The sequence below is a fragment of the Apium graveolens genome, chromosome 5 (genome assembly GCF_009905375.1).
Source record: "Apium graveolens cultivar Ventura chromosome 5, ASM990537v1, whole genome shotgun sequence".
Classification (NCBI taxonomy): domain Eukaryota; kingdom Viridiplantae; phylum Streptophyta; class Magnoliopsida; order Apiales; family Apiaceae; genus Apium; species Apium graveolens.
In genome coordinates this window covers 166,517,411-166,528,520 of record NC_133651.1, presented here as the reverse complement: position 1 = coordinate 166,528,520, position 11,110 = coordinate 166,517,411, and positions in this window count along the sequence as shown.

Below are 11,110 nucleotides of genomic sequence, written 5' to 3'. Positions count from 1 at the left end.
CTTAGAACCGTGAACGAGGCTTGTCCCGATATTAACCCAGCAGACTATGTGTGCCCCGATGACAAGGCTTTATTACAAAGGTTTCGCACCCAAGTGGTTGTTTAGGATCGTACTCCTTAGGACCCACTTTTTCCTCCTCCCGAGTCATCTTCACGGCCTTCAGCAGATGATCATAGCTCTTTTTCCTCCGAGACCATTGAGACATCCAGCGAGAGTGGCGGAAATGATGATATGGATGCCGAGGGGACTTCCGCTCCTTAGAGTTTTATTAGCCCTGCGTGGCTTATTTATCTTCTTTTGTTCTTGACAATCTTATTTATCGAACTTTGTACTGCTTATTCGAATCTGGCTTATTTATCAAACTTTATGCTTTTATCTCATGCACTTAGTTTACTTGTCATGCCATAGGGATTTTAAACACATTTCGAAAACTTTATAAATTTCATAAACTTTTGGGACTCATCCCTTACACAAGTCTTAATAAACTCCAAACTAGAAAGTGTAGCCTTATAAAACTTAAAACATGAGATCCTAAGCAAGCAAAGCTTCAAGGTGCTTTTCAACCTACTTGTTGTCTTGACAAGTGAGAATCGTGCTCAACCATTTTACACATAGTAAATCTTCAGGTTTTGCACGTGCCAGGTTCTTGGGACTTCAAAACCATCCATAGTCTCCAGTTTGTAGGTTCCTCTTTCTTGGACACTTTTTACCTTGTATGGCCCTTCCCAATTTGGGGTAAGTTTTCCCTTCTGCCCAACACCGGAAGCTTCCACCTTCCTCAGAACCAAGTCACCCTGCTTGAAGAAACTTTCTTTAACCCTTAGGTTGTAGTAGAATGAAGCCTTTTTCTGATATTCCCCTATCTTCGCACGTGCTTCATCTCATACTTCATCGATTAGATCCAAGGCTAATATTTTCCCCTCCTCATTTTCCTCAGCATTAAAAGCTTGGATCCTGGGAGACGAAGGTGATATCTCCACAGGAACAACCGCTTCTACCCTGTATGCTAACATAAAGGGTGTCACTCCAGTCGTGACTCTACAAGTAGTTCTATAAGCCCATAGTTTTGGGAGTATTTCATCCACCGAGTTATTCCTTGATTTCTCGATCCTCTTTTTCAGTCCATCCAGGATTATTCGATTCGCCACTTTCACTTGCCCGTTGGATTGCGGCTGAGCTATGGAGGTAAACCGCAACTCAATCTAATTCTCCTCGCAATACTTCTTGAATTCCTCATTGTTGAATTATGTTCCATTGTCGGTAACCAGGATACAGGGAATTCCATGTTAGCACATGATATTTTCCCACAGGAATTGTGCAACCTGCTTAGTTGTGATCTTGGCTAAAGGTTTAGCTTCAATCCACTTAGTAAAATAATCAATAGCTACAATCAGGAACTTCCTTTGTGTCGTGGCTATGGGGAAAGGCCCAAGTATATCCATTCCTCACATGGCAAAGGGAATGGGAGAGTTGATGGAAGTCAACATCTCGGGGGGTTGTCGAACAACCGGTGCATATTTCTGACAACGATCATACTTCTTCACATATTCTTTGGATCGGCCATCATCTCTGGCCAATAAAAGCCTAAACAGGTTATCTTATGAGCCAGTGCTCTACCCCCAGGTGTTGCCTATAGATACCTTCATGTACTTCTTCAAGAGCTAAGCGTGCCTCATCGGGCCTGAGACATCTTAAGTAAGGAACCACATAAGATCTTTTTTACAAAATCCCATCGATCAAGTAGTATCTCAGTGCTCGAACAGCCAACTTTCGTGGTTTAGTCACATCATTTGGCAGCTAACTAGTTTGAATATGGGCCTTAATGGGATCTATCCATGACGTCCCCAGCCCTATAGGAGCTACGAGCTTAACATCAATGCTCCGTGTTTTCAAAACACGGAAGTATACACTTCCTAAAATTTCCTCTATCTCTGATGAATCAAACTTAGACAATGCATCCGCCTTAGCTTTTTCCTCCCTTGGGACGTGCTCAACATGGCATTCATCGAACTGAGTCATCACAGCCCTTACTAGGCGGACATACTTAACCATTGTATCATCCCTTGCCTCAAACTCTCCCTTGACCTGGGATATGACCAACTTTGAGTCTCCACAGACTTTTAAGTTCTTTACTCTCGGTGTCCCTGCTAGGCCAAGGCCAGCTATCAGAGCTTCATATTTTGCTTCATTATTTATAGTTGGGAAGTCTAGCTTCATAGCATATTCAATCAAGAACCCATCGGGGCTTTATAAAACTAGCCCTGCTCCGCATGAATTTATTTTTGAATGCTCCATCAAAATAGAGAACTGTTGTGGATATGTTGTGAACCTGATGATTTCATTAACAAAACACCTTAGTAGATTTTACTTAGTGAAAAATGTAGCACTCGACGGATAAGGAATATAGTCCCGACGGATGACTCAATATAGTCCCGACATATGATGATTAATTATCCATCGAGTGAGTAGCTTGTGTAATAATGAGTCTGTAGCACATTTCGGCATACACCTTGTTTCGATTCTGTAGTAGCACTCAAGTCATGTTGACTTTAATTAGATATGCAGAATAGGTTGATTAATTGTACATAGATGAACTCTTGTAATTCTGCATAAATGAAATGAAGTCAAGTGCCAGATTGCTACCCGACGGATAAACAACAATGCCACTCGACGGATGATCAACAAAGCAACCCAACGGATGATGATGTACCCGACGGATAATCAATTCAAACATCTATTGATAGTGACAACACAGTCACATGCGTCGAGTGTATGCAAAAGGAATGTGGAAGCCTATTCAACTGGGTTTTAGAGAACAAAGAAGCATTGCCATTTTCATGCTATTATGAAGATATTCAAAGATGCTGGAATAGAGTAATGAAGCAGCATAGTATTAGACTTGATAGGTTTTGTTTTATTATCTTGTATTATTACTTTGTAATCTTGGTGATATATAAACCAAGAAGTAGCAAATAGAACAACAAGAACAATACTAAGAACATTATCTCAGAGAAACAATTGTAAGCTGCATCCTTAGCATTTCTCTGTAAACTTAGTTTTTCATATTTGTAAGCAGCTGTAAGCTAATCTTGCTACACAGAGTTCTCTTGATATAATATATATCTCTGGTGGATACATTCAAATCCACCAGAAAGTTTTTAAAGACCTGTGTTTTTAATTACTTGTGTTTTGATTTTACTAACTTCTTATTCCACACTTTGCAAATCAAACACTTATATATTATTAAGATAGAACATTTTATATTTTTGAAAAAGGTTCAAGAATTCCATTCAACCCCCCTTCTGTAATTTTTGTTGCATTGTTAGGGACAAACAATTGGTATCGGGGGTAGCTCTTGAAGAACTAAGAGTTTAAAGATCACAACGAACATCAAGATGAACAAGAAGGATGTAGGAGTCAAGATTCCTTTTTTGGACAAAGATAATTACCATCACTGGAAGGTAAAAATGCATCTTCACTTACTTTCTCAAGATGAGGCTTATGTAGATTGCATAGAGAGAGGCCCTCATGTACCAATGAGAGCTGCAACTGGAAATGAGCCATCAGTTCTCAAGCCAAGGCATGAATGGTCAGATTCTGATATTGAACAAGTCAGGAAGGATAAGAAGACCATGAATATTCTATTTAATGGAGTTGATGGTGACATGTTTGACAATATCATCAATTACAAAACTGCCAAGGAAGTTTGGGATACAATACAGATTATCTGTGATGGCACTGAACAAGTCAGGGAAAATAAGATGCAGCTGCTAATTCAGCAATATGAGCACTTTCATAGTGAAGATAGTGAGTTTCTCACTGACATTTTTAGTAGATTTCAAAAACTACTAAATGCTCTGAAGTTGCATCGAAGGGTCTATCAGACAAAAGACTCCAATCTTAAGTTCCTTAGATCTCTTCCTAAGGAATGGAAACCTTTGACAGTCTCATTGAGAAACTCTCAAGATTACAAGGAGTTTACTTTGGAGAGACTGTATGGCATCCTGAAAACTTATGAGCTTGAAATAGAGCAAGATGAGAGCATGCCTTACCAGAATAACATGTTTACTAGTACCATGCCATTTCCTGTTAATGAAAATATGCATGAAAATTTTGCTGTAATGAATGGTTTCAAAGGTCCAACTCAAATGACTAAGGATGAATCTGATATCCCCAAGTCAAATGAGATCAAACCTAAGAAACATAAAAAGAAAGCTAACAAGGCAGGACCCAAGGAAACTTGGGTACCAAAATCAACTTGATTTGATTTCGATGTGTGCAGCGAAACAAAAAGAATCTATGGTACTTAGATAATGGCTATTCAAGACACATGACTGATGATTCTACCCTGCTCACAGAGTTCAAGGAAAAAGCTGGCCCAAGTATTAGTTTTGGAGATGACAACAAGGGTTATACTGTGGGATATGGCTTGATTTCAAAAGACAATGTCATCATTGAGGAGGTTGCCTTAGTGGATGGTCTCAAGCACAATTTGTTGAGTATCATCCAACTATGTGATAAAGGTAATTCAGTAAACTTCAACTCTGAAGCCTGTGTTGTGACAAACAAAAGGAGTAACAAAGTGGTTCTCACTGGAGTGAGAAAATGAACTGTGTACCTAGCTGACTTCAACTCATCAAATGCAGAATCTGTTACTTGTCTTCTCAGCAAAGCAAGTCAGGATGAAAGTTGGTTATGGCACAAAAAGCTATCCCATTTAAACTTTAAGACCATGAATGAACTTGTAAAGAAAGAACTAGTTAGAGGTATTCCTCAAGTGGAGTTTCCTAAGGATGGATTGTGTGATGCCTGCCAAAAAGGAAAGCAAATCAAAGAATCATTCAGAAAGAAGCTTGATTCAACAATTGAAGAACCTTTGCAACTGCTACACATGGATTTGTTTGGACCAGTCAATGTGTTGTCCATCTCAAGGAAAAGATTTTGCCTAGTAATTGTAGATGATTTCTCAAAGTTCTCTTGGACATATTTCCTAAAGTCTAAAGATGAGGATAGTGAAATCATCATCAATCACATAAGGCAAGTCAATAATCAACCCTGATTTCAAAGTTAAAAGAATCAGGAGTGACAATGGAACCGAGTTCAAGAATTCTGTCATGAGTGCATTTTGTGAAGAAAATGGGATTTTGCATGAGTTTTCAACATCAAGAACTCCACAACAAAATGGAGTAGTAGAAAGGAAGAACAGATCACTTATTGAAGCTGCAAGGACAATGCTTGAAGAGTCTAAGTTGCCAACATATTTCTGGGCTGAAGCTGTAAATACTGCATGCTACACTCATAATATTTCTCTGGTTAATCAAGAAAAATGCATGACTCCCTATCAATTGTTCAAGAACAAAAACCAACTCTAAATTTTCTTCATGTCTTTGGCTGCAAATGTTATATCTTGAGAAATCAAACTGATCAGAATGGGAAGTTTGATGCTAAAGCAGATGAAGGAATTTTTGTTGGATATGCTGTTGGTAAAGAATATAGAGTCTACAATCTAAGAACCAACATTGTTGTGGAATCAATACATGTTGTGTTTGAAGATAAAAAGATTGAAGGACTGCAAGATGGAGATTACCATGAGAGCCTCAAATTTGATAATGTGGAGATGGTTAGTGATGATAGTGATGATGAAAGTGATCAAGAAATAGTAACAAAGGATAATACAGAAAAATCCACTACCAATGAAGCACAAAATTCAATATCTGTCGAGTTGCATAATGCTTCATCCGTCGGGAGGCAATCTGCTTTATCTGTCGGGAGACAACCAGCTTCATCCGTCGGTACTCAAAATTCACCATCCGTCGGGTCATCAAAAGAAGCTGGAGGTCAGAATAGATCACTTACAGAAAGTTCCCCTTTCTCAAATCGAAGATCCATTAACTTAGGGGAAGGTTCTAATAATCTAAACTCAATCACACATCAAGACAACAATGAGGCTTCTTCATCTAGAGCTAATCTACCTCAACAAAGGAAATGGACAAACGATCATCCCTTTGAGCTCATCATTGGTGATATATCTTCTAGAGTTCAAACAAGGAGAGCAACTCAAGACAGCTTTCTTTCGAAGGAAGAACCAAAGAAGGTAGAAGAAGCTTTGTTGGATCCTGATTGTATTTTAGCTATGCAGGAGGAGCTAAAACAATTTGAGAGGAATAAGGTATGGAAGCTGGTGCCTAGGCCTAAAGGAAAGAATCCAATAGACTCCAAATGGGTATTCAGAAACAAGATGGATGAAAATGGTATAGTAGTTAGGAATAAAGCTAGATTGGTTGCTAAGGGCTATTGTCAATAAGAAGGAATAGATTTTGATGAAATATTTGCTCCTGTTGCAATACTTGAAGCCATCAAAATCTTCTTAGCCTATGCAGCCTATGCCAATTTCAAAGTCTATCAAATGGATGTCAAAATGCCTTTCTGAATGGAGATTTGGAGGAGGAAGTCTATGTCAGTTAGCCTCCTGGTTTTGAAGATCCAAACTTTCCAGAATATGTTTACTATCTTTTAAAAGCACTATATGGACTAAAGAAAGCACCTAGAGCCTGGTATGACACTTTGTCAAAGTTTCTTTTAGAGAATCACTTCACTAGAGGTACTGTAGACAAAACTCTTTTCTTTAGAAATGTTAATGGCTCTAGTATACTTGTTCAAATTTATGTAGATGACATTTTTTTTTGACTCTACAGATGAAAAACTTTGCAAAAAGTTTGCCAAATTGATGCAAAGTAAGTATGAAATGAGTATGATGGGAGAACTAACTTACTTTCTTGGTTTTCAAGTTAAGCAAGTTAGTGATGGAATATTCATTAGTCAAACTAAATACATTTAAGATCTTTTAAAGAAGTTTGATCTAATGGATTGCACATGTGCAAAAACTCCCATGGCCACTGCAACTAAGCTTGAATTAAACACTACTGAAAAGTCTGTGGATATTTCAAGTTATAGGGGCATGGTTGGCTCACTTCTGTACTTAACAGCTAGTAGGCCAGATAAAATATTTTCTACATGTTTGTGTGCTAGATTTCAGGCTGATCCTAGAGAATCTCACTTAGTAGCTATTAAGAGAATTTTCAGATATCTCAAGGGAACACCAAAACTTGGCATTTGGTACCCTAGAGATTCTGGTTTTGATCTAACTGGTTATTCGGATGCAGATTATGCAGGTTGTAGAATTGATAGAAAAAGTACAACATGAACTTGTCAATTTCTAGGAAACAAGCTTGTGTCTTGGTTCAGTAAAAAGTAAAATTCAGTTTCTACTTCTACAGCTGAAGCTGAATATTTTACTGCTGGCAGTTGCTGTGCACAGATTTTGTGGATGAAAAACCAATTGCTAGACTATGGTTTGCAAGTTGAAAGGATTCCCATTTTCTGTGATAACATAAGTACAATTGCCATCACTGAAAATCCAGTACAACATTCAAGGACAAAGCACATAGACATCAAGTACCACTTAACAAGGGAACATGTAATGAATGGTACTGTGGAACTACATTTTGTTCCAAGTGAAAAGCAGCTTGCAGATATATTTACCAAGCCACTGGATGAATCCACCTTTTCAAGGTTGGTAAGTGAGTTAGGTATGCTAAATTACTCTTGAATCTTTATAGATTGTTTGCAAGTTGTAATGCAACCATAAATTTAATTGATTTTTCTGTCACGGATGAAATTTTGGCTAAGTCAAAATTTACATCTCGACAGATGATCACTATCCATCGAGTTTGATCATCCTCCGGTATACTATTTGTGAATAAAATCAATTACTTTTCTGGAATATTTTATGACTCGACGGATAACTGATTTTTCCTCATCCGTCGAATTGTCTTATTCTTAGCCGTTGATTCACTGAACATTATCCATTGAGTATACTTACAGTTTGAAAGCATAACATGATGGATAATTGACGGAATTTTACAGTTTATTTTTAAACGGCTATTTTGGGCAATTCTTATTGGTTACTTTATTTTACTTTATTATTTTTGACAGTTATTTTTGAGATAGTATAAAAGCATAATTCATTTTCATTACTTTTCTTTTATCATTCTCAAATCATCTGCTCTAATTTCTTTCTTTCTCAAAACCACTTACTCTCTCTCTCTTTGCAAGTTTTTACTCTCTAACAATGGCACCTGTCATCAAGATAATGTCTCAAACTGGATTTATTTATGAGAAGAACAACTTCACTACTCCTGTGAACAAGGGGATTCAACAGTCTGGTGACTACCACAAAATGATGGACTTTGTGAAAAACTGCAAACTTAACTATGCCATGCTGGAATCACCCACCATATACTGTGAAGTTGTTGAAGAGATGTGGACGACTGCAACATATAACTCAACTGATAAGACTATCACATTCACTATTAAAGGTAAGGAATTCTGTGTTAATAGTGATATTGTTTCAGCATGTTTCAAAATTCCTGATAATACTGTAACTTCACCACACACAGACACTGACATTGTTAACATGCCTAACTCCATGTGCTATGCACTCTCTACTTCTAAGTTAAGTGAAATTAGGAGGTTGGGTCTTAGGAAGGAATGAAGTTATCTATGTGATGTAGTTACTAAGGTATTCTCTGGTAAAATCAGTAATTTTGATTCTGTCAATATCTCTATGCTTAACATGCTTTACATGCTAGTTACTGATAAGTTCTTTAACTTTAGTGATCTTGTTTTATTTGAGTTGGGGTTTAAGTTAGGGGAGTCAAATAAAAGGGGTAAAAATGTTTATTATGCTATATTTTTAATGATGATTACTAACCACCTCTCTGAGGATATTGTGCTTGAGAACCTAACCAACAAATTAGATTGTTGGGTTCAAGAGAGAAGGATTATTGCAGATTTGAACAGGGCAAACCATCACCAAGAGGTGCCACTCTTCTATTTTCCTGTTCTGGAGGCACCTCAGGTAAGTGAAGTAAGTTCAGCTATCCCTACTCTTCCAGCCTCACAAATTTCTTTGCCTTTTAGTGTAGCTCTGGCAACTGTGTCAATGACCCAAAAGTTGCCTACCCAAGCTACCAAACCATCAAAAATTTCTAAATCCAAGTCAAAGTAAGCCCCCTCTGGTATCTCTCAAAAGATGCCAGTTACAAAATCCACCAAATCTAAAGAGGGGAGTGTGAAGGTGGGTAAGGTAGGTGAGGGATAGGGTGAACATAAAAGAAATCCTAAGGATAAGGATGGAGAGGTGAGTGTTTCCCAGCCTAGCCACAATGCAGTTTCCCAACAGACTGCAGTGCTTAATAAGGACATAAGCTCATTGCTAGTTGCATCCTCCCAAAAGGATGTGACTATTGAACAAAGCTCTCAGCCAAGAGCACAGGCCAAAAGGGTAAGGGACACAAGCTCACCCCAAACCTATACTAGAAAGAAGAAACCAAAAACCCTTGGGGATGCACAGGGTTCACAGACTGTGCAAACTGGTGCTGAAGACACAGTCACTGCACTTTTTCAAAGTCAGTTTGATGTGGCTCTAATAAATGTAGAGTCACAGCCAAAATCTTTAGTTATAGAAGCACCTCAAACACCAAATTCTCCCACAAACTCTCTGGATGTGGATATGATCAACACATTAATTCCTGATTCCCCTTCTTTAACTCTGTTGGGGAAGCCAAAATCTAGTGCAAGTGAGCATCATCTTTTGGATGATTTGTTGGCTCACTTGCCAATTCTTTCAGGAACTGTTGAGACATCTGTGCCAAAATTCTCATCAATCTGCACAGATTCCACAATAGTTTCCACTCCAAACTCATTTATTCCTACTCTCTCGATGGATATTGTTCATCCGTCGAGTAGTGTTTTATCCTGACGGATAAGCTTAACAGTAATTATCCGTCGGATAGTCAAACTGCTAACCCGACGGATATCCCTTATCTGTCGAGTGTCTCTGCATAACTTCAAATTTCATCAATTATCTCAAGTGCAGAAGACTTAGAGGTAGTACAATCACTCCTAGGATTGAGGGAAGAGAGTGTTATGAGTGAGGGTCTGGGTTGCTTCCAGGAAAAAAAGAGAGGAAAAGAGTGAAAATATGTAATCCAGTTCTTCAGGATTGACAAAAGAGAGTGTGAGGAGTCCCACCTTAGATGGTGAAGGTGAGGGTGTGAGGGTGGTGAGCCAAGGTGAGACCTTGATGCAACAAAAGAGAGATAATAAGAGAAATGCAGGTATAGGAGATATAAGGGTGGATGTCATTGCAAGTGAGTTAATGAATATCCAGGATGCAGATAGGGAGGGACTATCTCAGCAACTTCAAGCTGTTATAGATTCTACCTCCCTTGATGCTGAGACATTTACTCACCCTGTTCCAGCATATCAACTTCTAGCTGAACAGGGCAATGACAATGCAGAAAGGATGCTCAACTTAGTGCACACCACACAGTCAATGCTAAGAGCTAAGGATGCCATCACAGCTTTGCCCTCTACAGCTGGTGATGTTGATTATGAGACTGGTGGTTCAGAAGATTTCTTTAAAGGTGAGGATGCAGAAAGTGGAGAAGAGCTATTGAACTTAGGGGAGAAGCTGACCCTAGTTCAAGGTCAAGTATGCCATCATGGGCCTTCTCCAAGAAATGTGATGAACATCACTTCAAATCTACTCTCATCCAGCTAATCAGTCAAATACAGTCTGCACTTCAATCATCCACAAATGCTAGCACCAAGAAGCTTCTGCAAGCACTTCTTACTTCTCTCCAACTACATCAAATTCAAGGCTATCAACATACTCTCAATGTCTCCACTCTCAAATAGGAAATTGGTGAACTCAAGAAAGACTTTTCTGAGAGATTGGAAGCTAGACTTCCAGGGACAACATTTACAGACATCAAGAGACATCTCAAGCAAAACTCAGATCTTGCCACCAAAGTTGATGCCTTGGACAAAAGAATGTTTGCTATGGAAGCATCTTTAACAGCAATTCATCTACACCAAGCTCAACAAACAGACTTGCTTTAAAAACTGGTGGCTGCACAAACCTCCTCCTCTACTCAGCTTGATGATAACAAAAAGGGGGAGAAAGAGAGTTCTAGGAGTGAGGGGGAGCAAAAAGTGCTCAACATTCAAATTAGCAAAGTAATTATGCCTATAATTACTATCT